The sequence below is a fragment of the Macaca thibetana genome, chromosome 18 (genome assembly GCF_024542745.1).
Source record: "Macaca thibetana thibetana isolate TM-01 chromosome 18, ASM2454274v1, whole genome shotgun sequence".
Lineage (NCBI taxonomy): Eukaryota > Metazoa > Chordata > Mammalia > Primates > Cercopithecidae > Macaca > Macaca thibetana.
Window position 1 is genome coordinate 18,883,484 of NC_065595.1, and position 25,678 is coordinate 18,909,161.

The 25,678-nt window shown below is 37.4% G+C and overlaps 1 long non-coding RNA gene across 2 annotated transcripts in view; it reads left to right on the forward strand.

Annotated features, from left to right (window-relative positions):
- The first annotated feature begins 360 nt into the window (after positions 1–360).
- Positions 361–25,678, forward strand: part of LOC126941391 (uncharacterized) — a 174,119-nt gene continuing 148,801 nt past the window's right edge. Inside the window, exons 1-6 of one of the 2 annotated variants that reach the window (XR_007721287.1) lie at positions 361–459; positions 16,395–16,505; positions 18,016–18,143; positions 19,970–20,140; positions 20,945–21,108; positions 24,467–24,521. This is a non-coding gene — a long non-coding RNA (uncharacterized LOC126941391). The remainder of the gene's footprint in view (positions 460–16,394; positions 16,506–18,015; positions 18,144–19,969; positions 20,141–20,944; positions 21,109–24,466; positions 24,522–25,678) is intronic. The other variant, XR_007721288.1, reaches the window with a different exon arrangement.

Sequence of the window (25,678 nt, forward strand, 5' to 3'; positions counted from 1 at the left end):
AGATGTGACAAGACTCCAGGCCATTGGTGGATTTTTACTGTTTGATTACTTACAACTGTAATGATTTATAAAGTGCTGTTTAAAAATTGAAATTACGTTTTTATTATTATTAGAAACACATATAATGGTTTAATTCATAGTAGGAGTGCTTGCTTTATTGATGGCACATAATCTTTAGAATCTGGAAACACTGATGAGCCATATCTTCAAATCATCAATAGCAAGCAGTAGTGTAGGCAAGAAAGCTAATAATGTGACTCTATTATTTGTGTCTTCATTATTACGTCCACCATTATGTGGGTTTACAAGATGCATTTTATTTTTCAGACTAAAACCATCTGACCATGTTCAGAATTTAAGTGTTTAATTGATTAGTCACTCAAGAAGGAGAGTGGATCTAGGAGTGTTTCCTAAGAAAAATCCTGATTTTATCCGTGGCATTTCTTGTCCGTCATCCAGGTGAGAGGCTTGGTGCGATTCTTCAGTGCCCATCTGTGAACCTCTATCTTACTCTTTTATAGTTTGTCTACAGTGTGTGTATCTGCCCTCAGTCATCAGCACAAAACTGCTTCATACAGACCTTTGGCAGAAATACAACCTTAAATTGCCAAGCTCTTACCAAAGTCAAGTGGAGAGTGGTAATGTTATTTGTTTTATATTCATTGGGTCTCAGGTGCACATGTTGGACCTTGAGCCTTGTTTCATGACATGGACTGGTAGCTTTTAAGACTATCTTTAAAAAAAATTTTTTTTTATTGTACTTTAAGTTCTGTGCAGAACGTGCAGGTTTTTTACCTAGGTATACACGTGCCATGGTGGTTTGCTGCACCCACCAATCTGTCATCTATATTAGGTATTTCTCCTAATGCTATTCCTCCCTTACCCCCAACCCCCCAACAGGCCCCAGGGTGTGATGTTCCCCTCCCTATGTCCATGTGATCTCATTGTTCACCTCCCACTTATGAATGACAGCACGCAGCGTTTGGTTTTCTGTTCTTGTGTTAGTTTGCTGAGAATGATGGTTTCCAGCTTCATCTATGTCCCTGCAAAGGACATGAACTCAAGACCATCTTTTAAATGGCATGCATTTAGTTCATCTATGACTTAGTTACTCCTGGAAAACTGGGGATGCAGCTAACCCCAGGGTACTCATTAGTCCCTGGTAACTCTCTAGTTAAAAAAAAAATTCATATAAATGTACTCTAGTGGACGCTGTGGTCACCACCCTGATTCCCATTCAGGACCAAAGCACTCCCAAACTCTGAAGTGTTGGTCGCCAACGCCTGTCAGCGAAACTTTCTCTGGGATTTGTCCTCCACAGAAGGACCTGACTTGTCCAAAATTATGCCACCTCCCCTCTTGGTTAATGTGTGATTTAAAGCCCATGTCATTTGCCTCAACATGGAACAACTCTAAAGGGTGGTCCCATCCCAGCTCCAGAGCTCCCTCTGGAAACTACTGAGACTTCTATTAAGACTGCATCACTGTTTAGCTCCTTGCTCAACCCATCTTACTTCCCTCACTCCTTTGTAAGTGGGAGCAGTCTTCAATAATCCCTCACATACCAATCTCCATCTCTCGTCTATACCTCATAACACCTGACCTAAGACAGCACTCGTTCATTTGCTTATTTATTCATCTGTTTACTCATCTATCCATCCATCTACTGTCCATTCATCCATCACTTATTTATTCTTGTACCAAACACTTACTGGTTATAGCATATGAAAGAAGTAAGAGAAAATCTGGAACATATTGTTATAGTTACAGCTAGCTAGTCATGTAATAGAGATGAAGGGAAAAAAGAAAAGAAAAAAAAGAAGGAAAAAGAAGAAATAGTAAGTAATTGAAAGCATCTAAGCTATAAAGTATTTCAGAAGGTTTATTAAAATCCTGTTTAGACATCCACTGTGTGTCTTGAAAATAAGAAACTATATTTGCTCTATAATTGCTTGAATCATACATCTTTTACCTTGATTAGCAATTTCAATCAACCGATGCATTACTGAGCATTTTCAAATAAAAAAGCTGCATATTTCTCAACCAGAAGTCCTCTATTCAACCTTTCTGTATTTTAAACACTTTTGATTTGCTAGAATTTAGTAGTATTATTTTTATAAAAATATTAATAATCTCTCTAACATGCAAAACTACACATATGAATGAGATGTTTAAGATGTGTTTCTAGCCTTTGTATTTTTAATGTTATTTTTATTTGGTGTCCTTTGATTTCTAAACTCACTTCGCTTTTGCTCTTATGCTTATCTATATCCAGCTAAGAGTACTCTATTTTGATATTAAGTGTACTTAGATTTTTAAACATCACAGTTGCTAAGAAAAAATAGGTTTGATCTGATGTCTGAAAAGCTTAAGTTTATATAAGAGCTCAGAAAGCCATAGGCTGTTTTCTTGAGAGCCACATCTGAGAGTTACTGTTGCTCGAAATAAGCCTGTTGCTAAAAGGTGAAGTAACTTGAACTAGTGGAAGCAAAGACTGGTTTCTGTCTTGAAGCTTTTGTAAATTTCCATTGTAGGATCCAAGATAGTCCTCTCTAGCATTTTGAAATCAGCAATCTAAATCTATTGCCTTTGTTTGATGTCTGTGTTTCCACAGACCCTTTCAGTCCCTGTGGGATCTTGCCTTCTGTTTCTGCCATGGGTCCTCCTCCTGCCAAATGGGTTTCCTTGCTGCATCACAAAAGCTAAAGCCAGCCAAAAGAGGCTTTATCACCATATTTAGACAGAAAAGCAATATCAGAAATTATAGTGAATGCTTCTGCTTCTAACGGCTGTGAGCGGCTGTTGCCCCACTTGCCATCTGGTGGCATGTTTTTCTTTTTGTCTTCATTTATGGACCATGTGGTAGTTTGCATGTTCTCTCTCTCTTTCTTTCTCTCTTCTTCTCTCCATTCATTTGTCCACTACTTTCATCTACTGAGTCCCCTTTCTCCTTACCTTCTTAATTTCTTTTACTGCTATTTGTCTTATTCAGAGCATTATTAAAGTCAATCATTAAAGTATGGACAGTATTAAAAAATCCTTAGAAAGAAAAGAGGCATAACTTTTATTCTGAATAAACATTCTAAGGCCACATTGGAATGATTCAGGAACAACAACAACAAACAGCATGAAAATGCCCTTTCTATGACAAGTCGCTATTTATCTAGATAACAAGATGCACTCCAATCAATCATGTATTATTAATTTAGTATAAATTTCCTTGGCTATATCAAGCTATCCTTACAAGATCCAAATACAGTCATGCATCACTTAATGATGGGGATACATTCTAAGAAATGTGTCATTAGGCAACTTTATTGTTATGTGAACATCATAGAGTGCACTTACACAAACCTACATGGTACAGCCTACTGCACACATAGGATATATATAGCCTATTGCTCCTAGGCTGTAAACCTGCACAGCATGTTACTGTACTGAATATTGTAGGCAGCTGTAACACAGTGAGAAGTATTTGCATATCTAAACACATCTAAACATAGAAAAGGTACAGTAAAAACACTATAAATGATACAAAATGGTACACCTCCCTAGGGGGCTTATGAATGGAGCTTGCAGGACTGGAAGTTGCTCTGGGTGAGTCAGTGAGTGAGTGAATGAGTGAGTGACAAGTGAATGTGAAGCCTAGGATATTACTGTATACTACTGTAGATGTTTTTAACACTGTACACTGAGACTACACTAAATCTGTAAAAACCATTAAGTAATCACACTACAACAGCTATGAAGTCATAAGGCAATAGGAAGTTCTCAGCTCTATTCTAATCTTATGGGATTAGAATATTGGATATGCGATCTGTTGTTGACCAAAACATTGTTAAATGGCACTTGTATAACAACACTTAGAAATATAGTTTTTGAGGCTCTGGAATCAAAGCCAAACATGAACTTATTACTTGAATATGTTTTCATATCATATACTGGTATTAATGGCTTGTCCAATTCATGTTTGGATTTACATGTGACTGCCCCACATTTGCTGCACTGAGTGTCACCTGGCAGTCATAGGACAGTCAGCTAACGCTGGCACTGTTATATGGCCCTTTAGAACGGGAAGTAAAGAAGAAGCCTATAGCTACTGAAATTTACAAAAAGAATTTTAAATAGGCAGATTTTAATTACCCCAGAACAGAACTTGGCCAGCACACCAAATTGTTCTTCCTCCTACTCATCTTGGAATTTCAAAAAAAAAAAAAAAAAAATCACACTGAATTGGTGCACATATTTATACTCAAAAATAATCCGGATCTAGTTCATTGCACTTGATATCAGAAATTAACAACTTTTAATTTCCAACTCTAGATCGGAATCAGATTGATACTGAGAAGTCACATATGGCTAACTTGTCTGTAAGTGAAATCTCTTACCATTTCTGGCTGGTCAGGCTGGATAGTTCTACCTCTCTCTATGTATACAAAGAGAGAGGGAGAAACCTGTAAAATTATCAGAATTCCAGGGAAGGCAACTATTCTTGGGTAGACATGGGTTCTTTTAGTCATTCTTGCCCATTTTTCTAAAACCATGTTTCTCAAAATGCAACTTATGGATGACCTGCCTCAGACCTTCCAGAAAAAAGCCAGGTGCCTGGCCTTCAACTAGACATTCGGAAGCAGAATCTCTAAGAGCCGAGTCTGGGAATGAGCATTGAGACACACTCTCTGGGAATTTGGATGCACAGAAAAGTTTGAGAACCACTGCCCATACACATCAGCCTTTCTCCCTTAGAATCTGGTACAAATTTGAAAGCTGATTACTGAATTATTTAAGAAGTAAGCTCACGTTCTTTAAAAATAGATTGAAAAACCCAAACCAGAGAGGATCATCTCATTCTAGTTGCCCTTTAAGTCCTGGCACCCTCTTGCATGAAATGGTTATATCAGCTCACTGTCTGTTTCTCTCTCTCTCCCTCCCTCTCTCTCTCTCTTTCTCTCTCTCTTTCTCTCTCTCTGCACTCTCACCGTCTGAAGTTTTCCCATGTACTGTGTCACAGAGGAGATTACTTGTTGAGTTTTGTTTTCAGAATGTTCTAGAGAATGGCGTATCCTTCAGTTCTCCCAGCTCAAGAGGTGGGTGAGTGGGAAGACTAAGGGCTTTAGAGCAGGACAGACTTCATCTGGCTTTATATTTCATCTCTCCTACTTCCTAAGTATCTTTGGGTCATTTAGCTTTTGGATCATTTAGCTATTTTAACCACTCAGAGCACTGTGTTCCTCATCCCTGAAAAAGGAACAATGATACCAACTTTGCACAATTGTTATGGCATTAAATAAAATAGTGTATCCAAAGAGCTCAGTATATTTTGACCATGCTCAATAAATATTAACCATGATTACAATGATCGTTTTGCTTCATGCTGGGGACAGAGGTGTTTCACGGTGTCAAGGTGGAGCAGAGGCCTCTAGACGAGTTTGATAAAGTTGTGCATCCAATCTTTTGCCACTCTGCACTGAATCCTATCTGCAAAATCCCTTGTGTGTGCTAATGCATGCACACCTTGTGTTGGGCTTGCCTGTGCTCCACCTACACCCACTCATGCCCGTTGATGTCCTGTAGGTTCCTTTGTGCTTTATCCAGCTCCAGGTGCCTTGCTCAGAGTGACACACCCGTGGTTTTCTTCAGAGCCCTTTTCTAATGGGGCTGTTTGATCTAGATACCCAGAGAGTGAAAAGCCACTAAACGTTTATATCTGTCCCTCCTCTCATCTCACAACCAGTGCTCTCTGCATGAGTGGGGAATCCAGTTTCCTTGCCTTGGAAGATGGGACCAACTCTGAAGTGTAATTTACACTCCTGAGCTCACTATAGGATCAGACTGAAGCTGAAGCTTGGCCTAAAATCCCACATTCGCTTTGCTTCTTTCTCTGACCCGTCCTGTCTCCCTACTCCCTTACTGGCTTTTCCTGGGAGCATTCCATAAAAAATCACTTGCATACAAACTCTCATCTCAATGTCTGCTTTTAGGGTTCCTTACTAGGGTGCGCGCGCACGCACACACCTGGTTAGCAGGCTTGGTTGGCTTCTGCAGAAATATCCGCAGCCTGTTAAGTACCCCAAGAGCACACACAAATGGATTTCCACATTGGAGTGTTTAGAACAGGATGGCAGGGTCCAGATAGTAAATATTTTGGCTTTGCAGCCCACGTATAACAGGCCGTGACACGTTGCTGACCCTTGGTTTAAGGTCACAATTCCCCTTTCCTTTACTTGTGTTTGTGTGTTTTTACACTAATGTCTGTCTGTCGCTCCCTATCATTTAGTTGCTAGGTCAGACTGATTACTTGCTCAGAATGATTGGTGTCCCTTTCAGTGCCTTTAAACTTCTGGGAATAAACTGAAAATATGAGGCACAGAATTACTGCTAACACCTGGGTCATCTGTCCAATTGCCAGATAGTTTTTTTTTTTTTTTAACTGCCAGTGTTTGTATTGCAGTGGCTCCACAGCCATGTTAATGCTAGCAAAACAGCATTTAGATCTGTGAATCCTCACGGAAAGCAAGCAATATCAACACCCAGAAGCGTCATTAGTATTTTGTAGTCTTTGCTTTATTGTTCTGCCTCAAACTAGCAACCTTTAGTGGATCACTGACATTAATCCTACTCTGTTACCAGTTTATTTACTCAGCGGTAGAAATTTAGCATGAGCTGAGGTGAGAAAGGCTTATTTACATTCAATATTACTTGACATCCTTGTAATTTTTCCTTTTCATGACAAAGGGAGAATATTTACATTAAAAACACATCAGTAACCTTAGTAATCTCCTTGAGCAGACAAGGGTGCATAAAATCAGGAGGCAAGCTAAGAATGATGGGAACACAAATGCAGTCAAGCCTATTTCAGACGAATTATAAAGCTGTAAGATTAACGAGAAAACTTGCAACATATTTAGCCCAGGGAAGTCAGGAGTTACTGGGTGGTCTCCAGCCTTATCTTGATGAGAGAAATCATTTTTTAAAGAATGGAAAGAAGTCGAGAACTGCATTTGACATTCAGATCATTGCAATGAAGGAGTTAAGGATGTTGGTAGCTGCGGTTTTATTGTTGTAATATATCTGAAAGTAAAGCTTTTCTTTAAAAATTGAATTTTTATGCAGTATACATTTAAATTTTGTCATCAAATAACTCTTTTTGCTCTAAATAAAATCAATATTGAATTGCAACACCCACAGAGTAGCTAGAATGCATTAGAACATTGGGATGTAATTTGTACTGGGGATGTATTTATAACTCTCTCAATTTGTCTGGCATGTGCCATAGTGACAATAGTGTAGCTCAGGTGTGTGTCTGAGAAGCTTCTAGAATCATTGCATTTCCCAACTTTGTCCATTATGAGAATAGACCGGGGTCTCAGACACATTGGCAGCTACATCATGGTTTGGGACAACTTTTGGCAAGGAGAGCTGGTGGGCAGAACTCAAACAACAGATCCAGGTGGGTTAGATATCATTGGCACTGATATTTTCCTGGCACAGATTAAAACTTTGTGCTGTGACCGTGTTGTCTCTGGAAGCTGATATTTTAAACCAAAACCAATGTTCTAAAGATCTATCCTAAAATCTCTGCAACTTTTGAGAATAAGAAATGTTCAATGGCATCAGTAAGTTTAAATTGAACTTTCCTTTTAAAATTTGGCAATCAAGGTAGAGTCCTTATGAAGCATGGATTGAAGCAAAGGTAGAAATCATCTGAGCACAATCCCTGCTTAGACTGACATCTTTTCATACCAAATATAAGGCCTTTTTCCCCATAAAATTATCTTCACTGTGTTTGGAGAATTCCGAGTTGATCTGTTGTTATATAACTGTATACATTATATTTCCCCAATCCTAAATGAGTTGGCATTTCACATGCAGCTCTCTAATATCTGCTGAGTACCTGACCCTCTGGTGCACGGAAAGGTCCTGGAACTACCACGCTGTACCCGCTGGGGCTGCTTGAGAGGCAGCTCTCAGTAGAAGTGTGAGGTCAAGCTAGAGATAGGAAATAGAGACAGGAAGGAGCTGGCTGGTCCCTCTCAGCGGTGCCGTGGTATGAAAAAGGAGATTATCTATAAATCAGCGATAGATCTGGGATAATGAACAGAAGGTTAATCAGAGAACAAGCTGCGAAAAGTAAAGAAGGAAAGCAGTGTCCAGGATGCATGGAATATGCATGGTTAGAAACTCACTAACTATAGATATATCCTAGAAGTCTTCAAGTGGCAGGATCTTGGCAGACAAGGTCAGAATTGACTTTCCTTTCTCCAAGCTGGATTCCTTTTGCGATTGATGTTCAGATATTCAGCATCCGTTCTCCTCTACTTAGGAGATCATGGTTTTCTTTTCTGTTGGTATGCTTAAGATTTTCATTCTAGCATCACAGGTGAATTATTCTACAATACAGGCATCCCTGAACCTTATCCATTATCTTTCCTCCTTTTTATCTTCCACATGCACTTTTCATAAGTTTTCGTTACTTGCATAACAGGAGGATGGAATAGCCCTGTTGGTTGGATGCCTTTAGCAAAGATGGTGGTAGACACTCAGCTCAGCCTGCCTGCATTACTCAGATGCGACTCTGACTCTGACAACTTGAACTTCGTGATTGAGACTTTCACCTTGTGAACTCTGTATTTATCTGTGGTTCACAGTTGACATGAAGGGTCGGCAAGGGAAAAGTCCTTATGTGAACAGTTAACTTGGCAGCATTTCATAGCCAAGGAAGGAAAGCATCATATTTACAAATGACATTTCTAAGCCACAGGGCATCGTCTTTCCTTTGTGTCTTGAGCAGAGAAACGGGGACAATGAGAAGCCAATGTTTGCTCTTGTGTAAAGTCACAGAGCTCTCCTTTTCCACATACTTCTTATTTTCACACATCTTGGTGCAAACAGACAAAAGCTGTTATTACAGAAGGTGAAGCTGATAGCTTTTAATACATCACATCCACCAGAATGAAGGCATAATTGCGACTTTTATGTTCATTTTACAGTGAATAGTAATTAGCCTTTGGCCCATTACACTGTGTGAACATCGAATTACCCACCTGCTCTTGCCATGTCTCGTTAACTTAAACTATGTGCCTCAAGCTTTATCAGAAAACAACTCCTTCTCCATCTCCCTGCTGACATGCTACTTTAGATAAATTCATTTAGAGAAGTCACAGACTTGAGCATGATAGTCTCCTAATTTGTCCTGAGAACTCAGGAGAAGGACTTTAAAAGAGATGCTTTTAGTTACAGTGGCTGGTGTACATCACATAGCTTTTTGGAAATGTAGGCACATTACTTCCTTTAAAAACCAAGATGTCTTTTACTTTTGTTTGTGACATTGTTTGTTTACCCGTTAGCTGATTTATGAAGATAATTTGATAACCATGTTACAAAATCAATGTGTATACTCAGTCCCTGAGAAAAGGCAAGTCGATGATAAATAACCTTTGCTGATTTACAGCTAAAATTTCTCTTTAAAGGAAACAGGACCTGAGGTGAAATAATCAGGATTTTCATCAAATAAAGCACAAAGGGAAACTTATTTCCTTGTAAATGAAAGTGAAATACCTCTACACGATATCAGAGTTAGCAGACAGATCTGATGTGGGCAAGTGACTTAGGATCTCAGAGCTAGGAAAACATTTGGAAAACATTTGGTTGGGCTCTGTAAGTTTACAGAAGAAATTCCAGCCTAAAATATAAAGAATCTTGCCTGTGTTTGGAGAAAATATGTACTTCTTTCTTGTAATAAATGCTTCGATAGCTGTAGCCTCCAAATAAAAGTTTGGTGAAACTTAATTTTTGGCTTAAAAAAATCTTACCCGTGGAATTCTGTCATTGTCCTGCCTATTTATATAGTGATGCTTTTTTGGCCCAGAGAGGGATGACTTTACCATCAGAAGCCCAAGCCACTGGCTAGTTTTGAGCTCAAAGACATCTGTAGATGTATTAATTTTTTATTGTGGCTGCAACAAATTAACATAAACTTAGTGGCTTAAAACAACACAAATTTATTTTCGTTCATTTCTGGAGAAGTCTGAAATCAAAGTTTCAATGGGCTTAAAACCAAAGTTTCAGCTGGGCTGTGTTCCTTCTGGAGGCTTCATGGGAGTATCTGTTTCCTTGCCTTTTCCATCTTACAGCAGCTGCCTGCATTCCTTGGCTTGTGGCCCCTTCCTTCATCTTCATAGTCCGTCACTCTAACCCCTCCCATCTAGGAGTCTTTAATCATATCTGCCATCTCTTTTGCCATTATGACAGTGTATTTACATGTCTCTGGTATTAGTACATGGACATCTTTGATGGGGGGCATTATTCTGCTTGCTACAGCAGGGCTCTGGCAGGTGAATAAGGTCCCCAGTACTGTGGGTAGTTACAGTTTGTTTGGCTTATGATGTTGAAACAATAGCAGCAGTTGTAGTAGCTTCTTTGCTGACTTGGCTGTGTCAGGAAGGTTAGCAGGTTATCACTGAGTGATTCCCTCTCTGGTCCCTGCATGTCAGAATTGCTCTGTCACATTGGAGCAACAGAGCAATTCTGTTATGTCACCGAAAGTGACGGTTGGGAGATGCAGAAAGCTGAAAACTTGAAGTCCCATAAAAGGCATTTGTAACTTATGTTTGTTATGATTGTCAAAACTATTTTGAAGCCATAGAGAGCTTTCAGTTGAAGCCTTGATATCCACAGTAATGAGAAATATACAGTACTTGTACTTCAAAGTAAGTAAAGATAATCTTTGAAAATCCAATTTTAAGATCTTTTATTTATTTTTTTGGCCTGTGACTTGAAACCCACTGTTCCACAGTAGAAAAATCAGGAAAGACTGAAAGGAAACATTTCTGTATAAAGTTTCTATACACAGTACAGTTAACTAATTACATTTGTGGTTCACTAATACCTTGTTTATGAAAAAAAAAATTGGGAGACCTTCAGGGTCTTTTCTAACTCAGGGGGCTGGATAAAATTATCTCAATTTAAATAGCATCTTAAAAGGTTTAGCGTCCCTTGGTAAAGATAAAACATCTCATCATTATCAATTAAAGGACTCCTGAAGTCTTTGAAAAGAGGACTTGTTTGCTTAAAATACGTGAAGGTCATGTTCACCCTGTAATAGTCAATGAGGAGTAGTCATTTGTTATTTTTAAACAGGCTGTCATTTAGCCATTATGAAGATGAATAACATTTGTTATTGCCTAATAATCTTCCTGTTGATTACAGAGAGAAGGCACTTGCAGACACCTTATGTGCCTTTCTTAGTTGCTAGATTATTAATGCCTTTTGATTAAATTCTGTAAACAAAAATTAAGGGCTTTGTTCTCCAAATTTTGAGACTGGCATCTAGGATGCTAAACCATGCCTTGGTCCATGGTATTTTGAGTTGCATATGTTATTTGCCTACTGTTCATGCAACGTTGCAAAAACAAAGTTCATTTTTTAATATCAAACAGATTGTCAATGGATCATATGCTGCCTCTATTAAGGTTAGTTTTTGGATGTCTGCCTTCTTGAAGAGAGTTAATGAAGCTATAAGTTACCTGTGTGCCTTCATTTGGAGTCAGGCCTAATTATCTGGATCTTGGCCACATTATTGTCCGAGCCTTATTTCTAAAGCAGATGGAGTCACTCAGGAATGACTTCATTTGTATTAATTTGTTGTACTGTCTTCTGCTGTTCGTCTCAGAGCACTGTACTGCCTTTGTCACAGAGAGCAGGAAAAGACAAAAGGATTGCAGTCAGGAATTAAGAGAGAAATCTACTCCTTCGGTTCGTGGATACTGATGTTCTAACCTGATGACAATTGAGTGATGGCCACTTTAGGGCAGTGGAATGGGATAATGGGGTAATTATGCTACCTAAGATTTGAGTTTTCACATTTTACACCAAGTCAGATGACAGACACATTGATCCAGCAGTTTAAAAGGGAAGCTCTCTGGAGTATTTTTTTGCTGTTGTCAGGTTTTTTTTTAACCTGACCTTTGAGAACACTTGAGGGCAATTTCCAAGGGAAACCTCCACCTGAGGACTGACCTAGAGGATCCTGTTGCTTGTAAAAAAAACAATCACTTTGTTATTTATGGATCAGACACAGGATCTCTGGATTACAACCTAGAGGGTGGTGGCATTTCTACCTTGCATTCAGGCTGGAATCATCTCCTAGGAAAATAACATGTAAGAAATTCTTAATTTAATAATTTATATAAACTTTCTGTAGAGATAACTAGGGTTGGGTAAAGAGATAAGAGAATCTGTCTTTTGCATTGACAAGTGATAGTGGTGGCATCTTTTATTATTACCTTTTGTCAAGAGGGGACTAAAAATTTTCCATGGCTTCTATTTGGTTGATGGGATATGTCAATTTAGTATTAAAAAGTCTTAAATAAATGAAATAATAACTTCACTCAATAACCAAATAGCTGTTGACAAATAAATGAAATCTAATGACCCCACTAACTTATTCTAATTATAAAATATGCAATTAGAATGTATCTATATTGATATCAAACTGTGTGAATGAAAGTTGAGAAGAAAATAGATGACCAATACAATACCAGGTGTTCACTGATTTGAAGAACCTAGAGGTGATTTCTTCAAAAGAATTGTTTCTTTGCTCTTCTCAGAAAAGCATCTAGACAGTGACTTTCAGACATTTCTTGGATTATAATATATTTAAGGTTTTCATTAGAGATCGCTAAGCTGCGAGTTAAACAAGACAAATTATTGTGAAATATTGAGTTTGTTCCACATACTGGTTTGCTAGGGCTGTTGTAAAATACCACAGACTGGGTGGCTTGGACAACCTAAATATATTGTCTCACAGTTCTGGAGGCTGGAAATCCAAGATCAGTTTGTCAGAAGGGAAAATAGAAACACAGAGATAGACATGCACAGAGGGAGAACACCGTGTGAAGATGATGGCAGAGTTGGGGTGATGCGTGTACAAACCAAGAACACCAAAGATTGCCAGCAGCCACCAGAAGCCAGGGGAGAGGTATGGAACAGATTTTCCCTCACAGCCCTTGGCGGAAACCAACCGTCAACACCTTGATCTTGGATTTCTCTCCTCTAGAACTTTAAGACAATTAGCTTTTGTTGTTTAAGTCACACAGTTTGTGGTACTTTGTCATGGCAGCCCTAACACACTAAAGTAGCTGCTTCTAGGATTCGGATTTCAGTTTCTCCTTGGACCTCCTCTTCTGCCACCCAATCTAAGTGAGCTCCTCTCAGTCCTCTCTCTCACACAAGGTTTCCTTCTTGCCATGTTTCTTTATTTCTCTCTTGTAAGTGCTAAGCTTTTTCAAAAGGGACCTTGCCTCTGTTTACCTCTGAGGCCCAACTTTGAGAACAGGGCTAGCTCAGAGAGGCACTGCATAAATATTTTTTTGAGTAAATGAATCTTTCTATGATCATTCCCCATATTATTATCTTCAGTGCTGTGAAATAAGACACTGATTAATGAGTAAAATATCATAAGAATTAATTTGAAATAGCTTCAATATATTACAATTTTTTACATTTTAGAAGTTTTTACTTTTCAACTATAGAGTTATGAGATCTTGGTTTATCACTTTAAATTTTAGTTTTGCTTTTTTTTTTAAAAAAGAATAATAATTTGCAGCAAGTAGTAACATAATTTAATTGCTAAAGAAATTGCACTTAAATAGAATTCATCACAAAATGTAAAATAAACCAAATGCTCCATCTATTCAAAACATCTTTTGTTTGACGCTCTAAAAGAAGATAATTCAATTTGAAAAGATCAGATGTATTGATTGAGATATGATTTCTAAGGTACTTAATGGAAGAATGAAGCAAATGAAAAAAAATTTATCTTTCATATTTGTTAATATCTTACTGGAGAACTCTGCAGGATTAGTTTTAGTCATACTAAAGTAGGATTTTTTTAAGCCTGCTATATATCCAAATATTCATTAAAATCATCTGGGTAAGATATCAAGATTTCTGACAACTAATATTATGTTGCCAGTTATGAAGTTTTGCAAAAATCTATAATATTGTGTGATTGAGTGTGTTGTGCATTAAAAATCGCCATGAAGAAAACTTCCACTGATACTTTTGAAGGGCCCTGCCCCTTTTACCTGAGAAGTTGCTCATGAAGACTTTAAATCTAAACATATGAATTTGGGCACTATCGTTTTTAATGTATATTTGTATTGTGTTTTTATATATACACACACATATATATTATATATAAAATACCTATATATAATATACTATATATATACATGCACAAATCTTAAGCATAGAGCTCTGTTAATTTTCACAAAGGGAACGTACCGGTACAACCAGCACCAGAACAGAAAATAGAGCATTGTTGGCTGAAGGCGAACTCAAGTGTTTCAACCCTTTTCTACTTGCATGTTTGCCTTTTTCGTTACATGTACTCAGGATAAGTGCTTGGTTGGATGTAAAGACTGCACACATCTTCTCCCATTTTGTGACTTGCTTTTTCACTCTTTTTTGGGTGTCTCTCGTTAATAGGCATCTTTTATTTTAGTGTAATCCAGTTTCACAGTCTTTTACTTTAGTACTAGTGTGTGTGTGTCCTGCTTCAGAAATCTCTGCCTGTCCCAAGATCATGAAGATATTTTCCTATGTTTGCTTCTAAAGATCTCATTGTTTTACTTTTTCTATTTAGATCTACAACTCATCTGGAGTTAATATTTGTATATTGTGCAAGGTCTGGTCAAAATTCATGCTTTTTTTTTTCAACAGGGGTAGTCAATTGATCCAACGTCATGTTTTATTTTGTTAAACAAGGAAAATTTCTCCATTTAATTCAAGGGAATTTCAGCATAATTTACTATTATCCTTGACAGAACTTTCTGAAGTACCTTGACAGCCTTATTTTCTGGGGAAATAGTATCTTCCTCAGGATTTCATGGATTTCTAATTGAATATACCATCGACCTTTTTGCCTCTTAGTTAGTCTCTTTCATAATTGAATCTGACCCTTAAGTTAGCGACTACTCTTGGTTGCTTTTATCTTTGTTCAAGTTTACTCATGTTGTGACTTCCATGTTTGCTTATTTATTCAACGAACACTTATTTTGTACCTAACATAAGAATATGCTATAATAGATGGTTTAAAGATTTTAAAATGAGCAAAACAGGGTGTTTGCTGTTAAAAAGTCATAATATAGAGTAGTGGATGGAAGAAGAAAAAATATAGAAAATTACAATATATTATGTATAATAAATGTTATTATAGAGTTGTGTGCCTCAGACCTTTTTCACCATTGCCTCCTTAATGAAACATTTCAGACAGTTTTTACCTAATTGCTCCTCTCACGAAAGCCTAATACCACTGATAGATATACCATATATCTGTGTGCTTATGTTCTGTATGTACATCTGTGTTTTATACAGACAATGGTTAAGATTCTTTTTCTCCCCTCCCAAGAACCGATTTTCTCCCCATTAGTGGTACTACTACCTCAGTTGAGAATGTGTCTTACAGAGTTACCTGTTGGGCACAATATGAGCTCATTGGAGGTACTTCTAACCTTGACTCTACGGTTATGAGGACTTTCTTAAAGGAAGTGAAGTTTAATTTGAACGTTTAAGACTGAGCAAAAATTAAACTGGTAAAAAGTGCTCGAGAGTTGTAAATCTAGAACCCAATGTGTGCAAAAACAGAATGGCATGAGAAGGGTGGCATATTCAGGGAACTATGAAGAGTTCAGTAAGACTGGAACATAAAATTCAAGGGTGAGAAATAAAGAGAGATGAGGGCCAGCCCATTCAAAATCTACATATTATGAATTATTGGTCTAAACTCCATATTGTCTTCAGTACAGACACCAGAGAGTCATTTCAAAGTCAGTATCCTTGGTAAAACATACCATCTCCTACTTCTTTAGCTGCACTATTTGGCTTTTCTTTTTCTTGACTATCACTGTCTTAACTTCCTGAGGTATCCAATCTATAAAACCAACAATTTATCTTTAATTCTTACCTTTTTTATACAAAGTTCCTCTCACAACTTCTGTTCAGGTTTTGAATCTCTTTTTGTTATGATTGTAGTTGTTTTCCTTCTGACTGATAGTCTCTTTCCCTACACCTTCTTCTACGCTGTTGACAGCCCTTCTAGTTCCCCATTGAGATACTAAGGAAAAGACAGAGAGAAAGTGAATATTAAATTTTAGATTAATAGGCAACCATATAACAGACTATGGAAAGAATTTCTGTAAGAGAAGGCCGATGTAGTTGGGTTAAGAAAGTAATTAGCTTACCATACTTCTTAGAAACAGGGCTGAGCCAGCTACCTTAAAGACAGTAGGAGAAGCGGCCTTATTTGTGTAAATTCTTTGTGTATTGTACCCCATGTTTGTCAGGCAGTTTTTAGATGATTGTAAGTTCTTACCATTTTTTTTTCTCCATAGGTGTGAATGTTGTGATCTCTGCATTTACTTCTTGTACGTCCATTCAGATATATCAGCTTCCAGCAAAGAGCCAGGTGGTTGGTGGTGATGGGGCTGCTTGAATTCTAGGAGGTAAGACTTCAAACAAAGTTCTCTACTTGGAGAAGCAGCAGAAAGATTTCCATTTACATTGTTCACTGGAAATCACACTTATTCATGTGCTTCCTCAGTTCACAGAATCAGGAAATAGGAGAGCAGGAATAGAAGGTCTCACCTACTTCTCAGCTAGAGTAGTTGAGAATGTGGAAAAGCAGTACTCTTCATACACTAATCCTGGGAATCTAGATGGGTTCATACTTCTCTTAACATACTTTGACAATTATATTAAATATGTAGTTTCTATTTCCCAGAATTTCCATTTCTAGAAATTTTTCCAAATAAAATGATCAAAGATATATTCAAAGATGTTTAGATAAAGATGGCCATTGAAGAGTTATTGTAACAATTAATAAATGGCAGGTACCATGCTAGGTGCTGGTGGTAGGGACATGCATGATCCCCACCAAATGCTTATGGAATTAGTAGTCCAGTGGGAAGAAAAATAATAAGCAATCCCACAAATAAATATTTAGTTATAAATTGTGATAAATACGTTGGTAAAGTTACAGATGATTTTTGATTGTTATTTGGAAATTTTCTGGGTTTTTTGGGAGGCAGGTGCAGATGAGATAGTCATGCACACAATATATATTATGTCAGAAGTGAAAATGCCAATCATAATGAAAATAATGTAGAAAACTATTGAGGTGAATAGGAAAATAGTTACTACTTCTTTGTTAAGGGATAGCATAATATAAAAATAATAAATGCATGTAAATAGCATGTGAAATATAATTCATATTTGTAAACACAATTGCATAAATATAAAGAAGAAAATCTATGAAGATTTCTCTTTTGATTACCTCCAGGTTAAGTCAATTAAGACTACTTTTCATTTTCTGCGTCTTCTATAAGAAATATATATTAGCTTTAAAACTAGAATAAAATATAGAATTTTTACAAATAAGTTTTAGAATTTTTCTGTTGTAAATATACATAATATAACAACCATTTTAATAATTTTTAAGTGTACAATTCAGCATCATTAAGTACATTTACAATTTTGTGCAACCATTACCACCATCTATCTTCAGAACTTTTCCATTTTCTCCAACTGAAAGTCTGTACCCATAAAATGTTAGCTCCCCATCTTCCCCTCCCTCGTCCTTGGCAACCACTATTTTACCTTCTGTCTCCATAAATTTGACTACTCTAGGTACCTCATATAAGTAGAATCGTACAATGTTTGTCTTTTTGTGGCTGGCTTATTTCACTTAGCATAATGTTTTCAAGGTTCACTTATATTGTAGCATGTATCAAAATCTCATTCCTTTTTAAGGCTGAATAATATTTCATTGTATGTGTACACCACACTTTGTTTACCCATTCATCCATTGATGAACATTTAGATTGTTTTTACCTTTTGGCTATTGTGAATAATGCTGCTATGAACATTGATGTACAAATATCTTCAATTCTCTTAGGTATCTATCTAGAAGTCAAATTGCTGGATTATATAATAATTCTATGTCTAATTTTTCAGGGAACCATCATATTGCTTTTCACAGTGGCTGCATCATTTTATATTCCCACCAGCAATGCACAAGGATCTCCATTTCTCCACATCTTTCTCAACACTTGCTGTTTCTGTGATCATAGCCATTTTAATAGGTGTGAAGTGGTAACTCATTTTGGTTTTGACTTGAGTTTTCCTGATGATTGGTGATGTTGAGCATTTTTTCATGTGCTTATTGGCCACTTGTACATGATCTTTGCAGAAATGTTTATCAGTTTCTTGGCTCAGTTTTTAATTAGTGTGTTTGCTTTGTGTTGTTTGGTTGTAGAAGTTCTTTATATATTTTGGATATTAATTCCTTCTCAGATATGTGATTTGCAAATATTCTCTACTGGTCTGTGGAATATTTTTCACTCTTTTAATAGTGTCTTTTGATGCACAAACTATTTGATTTTGATGAAATCCAATTTATCTATTTTTTGTTGTTGTTTATACTTCTGTGTCATATCTCAAAAATTCATTGCTGAATCCAATGTCATGAAACTTTCCCTCTATGTTTTCATCTCAGAGATTGAGATCTTTGATCTATTTTGAGTTAATTTTTGTAAATGGTGTGAGATAAGTAGAAAAAATTTTAATGCATGGAAACTTGCACTGATAGAATATTTAGTACAATAATAATTTCATTTAAAATGTATATACATACCTAGAAGACCATTGCAAAATGTTTTCTGTAACTGACTATCTTTGGGGATTGTACATACAGGTTATTTTATTTTTCTTTAAACTTTTCTATATTTTTATATTGAAAATGTCTTAGCTTTATAATTTTCAAAGTATGAATTATTCAGCTTCCACTGCATTATACTGTATAACAAAATATCTTGGCACCTCAGAGTAGATTACCACAGTCTATATTTTATTTTTTAATAATAATTATTTTTTGTTTACCTATATTGGTGGCTGTTACTACATCTCTTACCCAGATTGAAGTTGTAAAGGTTGAGGTCTGTTTCCTGATTCTTTCCATTCTGAGACTCAGGCTAAAGAATCAGACCTCTCCATGGCAGGGGTACAGGAGCAAACAGTGTGGTGAAACTCTTTAATACCTCTGAAAGTTTCCATTTGGGGGTAATAGATACAGGGCATGTCTGCTCACATTCTACTCCATCAGCCAAAGCAAATCACACGACTGAAGCCAAAGGCAATGGAACAGGGAAATTGCTATAGGAGAAGCAAGGATTGAATAATTTCAAACAATGGTACGATCTACAACAAAGGGTGTTTTACAATGCCATAAATTTATGCTAATTTTTTCTTGCACTAAATTCCTCAGAATAGCATTCAAAGCTTATCATAATATGGCTCTAATCTGTATCCCACCCTCAGAACCCACTACTCTTTTATACAACCTCTATGATCTAGTAACCTAGGACTTCTCCTAATTCCACGAATGCACTTGCATTTGTAAGCCCACATGATCTTACGTACTTTGTCCATCCTTCCCATAACACATTTATGGACTAGTGTGAGTAGATTTCTTGGGGATTCCTCAATGAGCCACACTCTTTCATGATTGAGTTCAATTATTTTTTCTGCCTGGTATGTTCTTTAGTTACCTCTTACCTTGCCTCTTGAACTACTGCCTGTCCTTCAAGGACTAAGTCGTCTTGGTCTTGGTCTTGAAATCTCCCTACATTCACATAGTCAGAATGAATAATTCCCTTTTCTTCCCAAATATAACACTAATTACAGTCCACCTTAATTTTCTCTAGCAGGAATACAGAAAGGAATAAAATGTCATTAATGAGCTCCTTGATGCCATTTTATTCCTTTCTGTATTCCTGCTAGAGCCCAGAGGAAACGGTTCCTGGCACATAGTAGGTGTTCAATTGAGGTTTGTGGAATTGAATTGCACGCCAATATGTCTATGAAACAGTATTTTAAAAATATGTGACTTTTCTCCCTAAAAAAATCACAGAGTTGTCAACACTGAAAACTTTGTAGCTTCTAAAGAAAGTTACTGATCAGTGAAGCAAAGAACAAGTCAAGAATCAAGTACGGTTTGCCCTTCAAAAACCAATGACTGACAACAATAAAGCTACAAGTGATTTATTATCTTCTTGAGGTGCATACATTTATTTTGCTCAAGGTGTGTATTTTATACCTCCTAACAGCCTTGAAGAGAGTTTAAAAAAAATGTTCTCTGACTTTTATGCTTCCCAGGTCATTCTAGTACTGTACCTTGTGGAGAGAAGTAAAAATAAGCTATGAAGGCATACCTTCAGTGCTTTTGGGTTCACACTTTCTTCTTTATAAAAACAGAAATTTACCTGCTAGTAGTCTGAGTTATTTTCCATGGCAAGTTAAACCATAAGCTAATTTCTCACTGTCTTCTGAAATACACATGATCTGATACTTGTGGATAAAATCAGTCTTACACTTTTGTATATTTCTCAGAATACTTTCCTCATGGGTTTGCTAGATGAACATTTTGGTGATTTTTGATCAGTAATATCAACATATATTTTATCTTGTTTTATTTTAAATGTTTTCATAATCCACAGTTCTCTTTAGAGCAGTGCTCCTCAGAGTGTGTTCCAGGGTCTGGTTACAGGTCTTGGAGATGTTTGGCTCAGTTCTCAATAAGATAAGGAACTTGTGCCAGAAGATAAATTAACTGTGCCACTAAGCATGCTGTTTAGTTCAACTGATGTTTTTTTCTTCTATTTTTCATAGCAACACCTTATTGATGAATGAAGTGCACTAGTTTACATTATGGCACAAGCTTCTCTTCTCCTTGTACACTTGCATTTGAGTAGCGTTGTTCTAGAGAACCTGCACCTATGTACATGTGACATGGTCCTACTCACTGCTGACTGAGTCTAGATGGACTCTTGGCCCATTCTATGTGACAATTGTCTTTCTTCCTCTCCTCTCCCTCCTCCTTTCTCAGTTTCTCTCTCCATAATAGGAACTAAAAGGTATGGGGACATCTAGATGGAGTTGTTGATTTGCAGTGGATGTGTGTGCTGAAGGGTCTTGGCTGGAGCCAGTTCCATGCAAGATCAAGCCATAAGCAAACCAAAATTCTGAGGAGCAAAAGCTATGAGGACACAGGTAAGAGGATGGGCGGGGGGAAAGATGAAAAGTCTATCTATAGAGAGGGAAGAGAAGAAAGACCACGTGATGCTGGCTGGAATGGGAGAAGAAACGCATGCACACTTTCCCATACAGGGTTCTCCTTTTCCAGTTCTCAGTTTGAGTCTCACTGCCAGGGGTTCTGATTCAACAGGTTGTCAGTGGAATCTGTGAATCTGCATTCTAATTAGTGACGCACTGGATTCTTAAGTTAGGAACCTAGACCTTTTTTTGAGGAGTTCTGGCTATTTTGTGATCTGACCTCTACTCATTTTAGCAGCTGTAGTACTAGTCCAACTGCAGATACTCAGACTCAATGTAGTAGCACACCTTTCTTATATCTTCGTGTCCTTACATATGCTGTTTTTCTTGCCTGGAATTTGTCTCTTTTTCTCAATCTGGTAAAAACCTCCACATCCTTGCAAATGTAGCTCAAGCATCAGCTTCTTCTGAAGCCTTGAAGTTTCCTATTCCCTCCTAATCTCTACCACTTTATGTAGTGAGGGCCTTCACTACATTATTATAACCTCTGCTCAATTTCTCTGCCTTTCTTTAGAGAAACTCTCCTCACATCTTTCTCCGTTCTCATTCTCTCTTTAAATTTCTTAACTCAGGACTTTTGTCTCCTGCCTTTTCCAATACCAAATTCCAAGAGTCTGTGATCTGCCCTACCTTCTGGATTTCTCAGAAACATGTTGGCACTGGCCATTAGCTCTACCTTTTCTCATGCCCAACATTTAATTATGCCAAATGCCAAACATACAAGAAGTTGAAGGAATACTACAATGAACCCCTCATACATTTTGCACCTAGATTCAATAATCTCATACACACATTTTGTTGTATTTCCTTTATGTTTGTAATATGTATTTTATCTTCTAATTTTTGCTGATTCATTTGAAAGTTACAGATGTACAGATTCATTTGCAAGTATCTTTAAATACTTCAGTATGCATCTCCAAAATAGGAGGTGGTTTTCCTACATAAACCTCTCTTTTTGGACATACTTTCTCTACTCTCTTCTTCATTTTTTCTTCTGAATGTATGGTCTTTTAAATTTATTTTGCTATACCTCCCTCTTTTCTGTGACCCCTATGTGTGGCTGTGTTTGTGGGCTCAGTTCTTGTTCCTCTTCTTTTCTGAGTTTAAATTTTCTCTTTAATTTACCCTGTTATATCCCCTGGAATTTAAATAACATCTATAGAGTGTTCACTCCAAAATGTTTATTTTCAGTCCAGTCTTCTCATGCTTGAACTGTGGATATGTTTATATAACTGTTGCTTAACATCTTTATTCTGATATAAAATGTTCATCTCAAATTTAACATGGGTGAAAAAGAACTCTTCACTTCTCTCATATCCCTTTCTTCCTCTGTGTAGTAAAGAATCTAACATTGCCCAAAGATAGATTTTGCCTTTGTCCTTGACTTCTGTAAGGTAATTTCTAAGCCCTTGGTGTGTCATGCCTGAGGGAAGTGTCTTTATTTGCCTGTGAACCTTGGGTCAGAATAGTCTTAACAACATGGTTTAGAGTGGAGGATGGACACACCAGAAGAATCAGCAGTATGATTTGGAGACAGGAAGGGTGAGTCACACAGTATCAGTAGAGTTCCAGGGAGACTAAGGACTGAGGTCAAACACTTGGGCAATCAATCTTGTCTACATGATGGAGCCCCAATAAAAACTCTGAACACCAAAGTCAAGTGAGCTTCCTTGTTGGGAGTTCTCCATGAATATTGTCATACAGAGATGTGGAGAAATTCATGCTGTCTTGACCCCACAAGGAGAGGGCAGTTGGAACCTCCATGTTTGATACTTTTTTGGACTCCACTCTATGAATGTTTTCCCTTGGCTGATTTCAATCTGTAAGAAACCCTAACCATGAGCAAAATAGCCTTCAATGTGTTCTGTGAGTTTTAGTGGATTATAAAACCATAGAGTGGTCTTGGGGACCTCAAACTTGTAGCTGGTATCAGAAGTGAAGGTGATCTTGTGTGTGGGCTGTTCCCTCTAACTTTTCATTTGGCTAAACCTTCACATCCCCTTTTTAGTTATTACATGTGTAGTCTTGAGGAATTGATTTACATTCACTCTGCTTTTTTCTCTGTATTTGTAAAGTGGGTGTACTTTTAGTATTTATTTCGTAGGATTGTTAATAAATGGTTCAAATATTGAACATGAGAGTCAAGCAAATAAATACAAAGCCAGCAGAATAGTGCTTGGCACTATTATTGGTGTCTGTATACTCACCATCTTTTTCATTAATACTCTAATCAAGGCCATTGTTATCTCTCAGATTACTGCAGAGCCTCAAACTGCTTCACTGCTTCCATATCTAAGTCTACAAATTATTCTTCATGTAGTACCAACAGTAAGCTTTTTCAGGCATGCGATTTTACTTATAGTTCCTAAATGGCCTTGTATCGTACTTAAAGTCAAAATTCTCCTTAGTCAGCTGCCTACTCAACTCCTGCCCATCTCTCCAACATCGTTCCCTACCTGCTCTCCCCATGCTTCAGCCACATGCTCCTCTGTACAGGGGTCTGTGCCTACAATGCTCTTCTTACAGGTCTTTGCACGACTTGATTCTTCATAGTTTGGGGGTTCCATTCAAGTATTGCCCATTGAGAGGTTTCAGCTGATGTATTTAAAATAGAATCCTCCCTGACAGCAGCATTCTGAATTTCTGTACCCTTAACTGGTGCAGAAATTTTATTTTCCTCAAAACCTGTTATTAATTTTTGAATTTAAATAGCCCATTGTTTGCCTGTAATCCCAGCAGTTTGGGAAGTCAAGACAGGTAGATCACTTGAGGTCAGGAGTTGGAGACCAGCCTGGCCAACATGGTGAAACCCCATCTCTACTAAAAAATAAAAAAATAAAAAAAATAAAAAAAAGCTAGGCGTGGTGACAGGTGCCTGTAATCTCAGCTAGTCCAGAGGCTGAGGCAGGAAAATAGTATGAACCCAGGAGGTGGAGGTTGCAGTGAGCCAAAGTTGAACCACTGCACTCCAGTCTGGGCAACAAGAGTGAAACTCCATCTCAAAATAAGTAAATAAATAAATAAATAGCCTATTGTTAAGACGGGATTGTGGGGAAAGGGGGTGGCAAGAGTAGACTCTGAGGCTCCGTTTAGAAGATGCTGTGATATGAATATGTCTCCCAAACCTTTATGTGTTGGAAACTTAATCACTCTGCTCTCATGAATGGATTAATGTCACCGTCACAGGAATGGGTTCATTGTCTTGGAAGGGGCTTTGTTATAAAAGCCGACTCTCCCTAACTCTCTTGCTTTTGCCCTCTTTCCATGTGATCTCTGCCATGTTATGTTGCAAAAGAAGGCCTTCACCGGATGCCAGTGTCACACTCTTGAACTTTCACACCTCCAGAACCGTAAGCCAAATAAACTTCTTTTCATAAAATAATACATAGCTAACATAAACAAATAATTTTAAATATTATTTATTATTTCTTTTCTCCAATTGGACGTAAGCTCCATGAAGGTGAATATTTTAGCTGTTTTGTTGTTGTTGTTGTTGTTGTAGTTGCATGTAGTGCCTGTGACATACAAGATGCTTAATAGATATTTGTTGAATTAATAACTGAAGGCTACACCAGGGGGCAGGGTGATATGTTGTTTTCACATACATAATTTAAGTCCCAGGCATAGGGCCTGACACTTAGTAGGGACTCAGCATTCCTTGACTGAAGACTGTAGCAGCCTGAGTATTTTTTATAGAAAGATTTTTTAAAAATTAGTTGTTCCCAGAATTTACTCTTAAGCTTTCTTTTCCTGGCAGGCTAAAGTGGAATTCCCACTCTTACAGTCTTGTGAACAAAAAAAATAGCTCTCATGAAATTATTGTAGTACTTCTCAATTGCCACCTCTCTTTTTTCTGTCCTGAATGAAATATTTAGACTGTTAAGGCATTGCAGCTCTATAGACTCAAAATGTTGTTATGAAAGGATTATTATGAAAATTGAAATCTATACACCCACTGTGCTATGGTTTGAATATTTGTTCCCTCTAAAACTCATGTTGAAATTTAACTGCTCTAGTAACAGTATTGAGAGGTGGGCCCCTTAAGAGGTGCTTATGCCATTGAGACTGCACCCTCAGGGGTAGAATTAGTGCCATTTTGTAAGGGTGACTTTGGCCTCCTCTTGCCTTCTCTCCCCTCTGCCGCAAGATGAGAGAACAAGAATGTCCTTTCCAGATGCCAGACCCTTGATCTTGGACTTCCCAACCTCCCAAACTGTAAGAAATAAATCCCTGTCCTTTATAAATTAGCCAGTCTTCGATATTTCCTTCTTGTAGCACAAGATGAACAGAGACAACTGTTATACAGATTTCCAGTTTTCACCATAAAACTGTGTTAGTCACAGAGTCTGTTCTTCTATTTGCCTAAATTTGTGTGTATTTATGTGTGTGTTTATACGATGCCTATATATATATGAGATTTTATGGTGTTAACCATATTGCTAAAAATGTTCTAAATGTAAGACATGATTCAAGGGCAGTAAAGGAAAGGCAGAATCCGTCCTTCTTA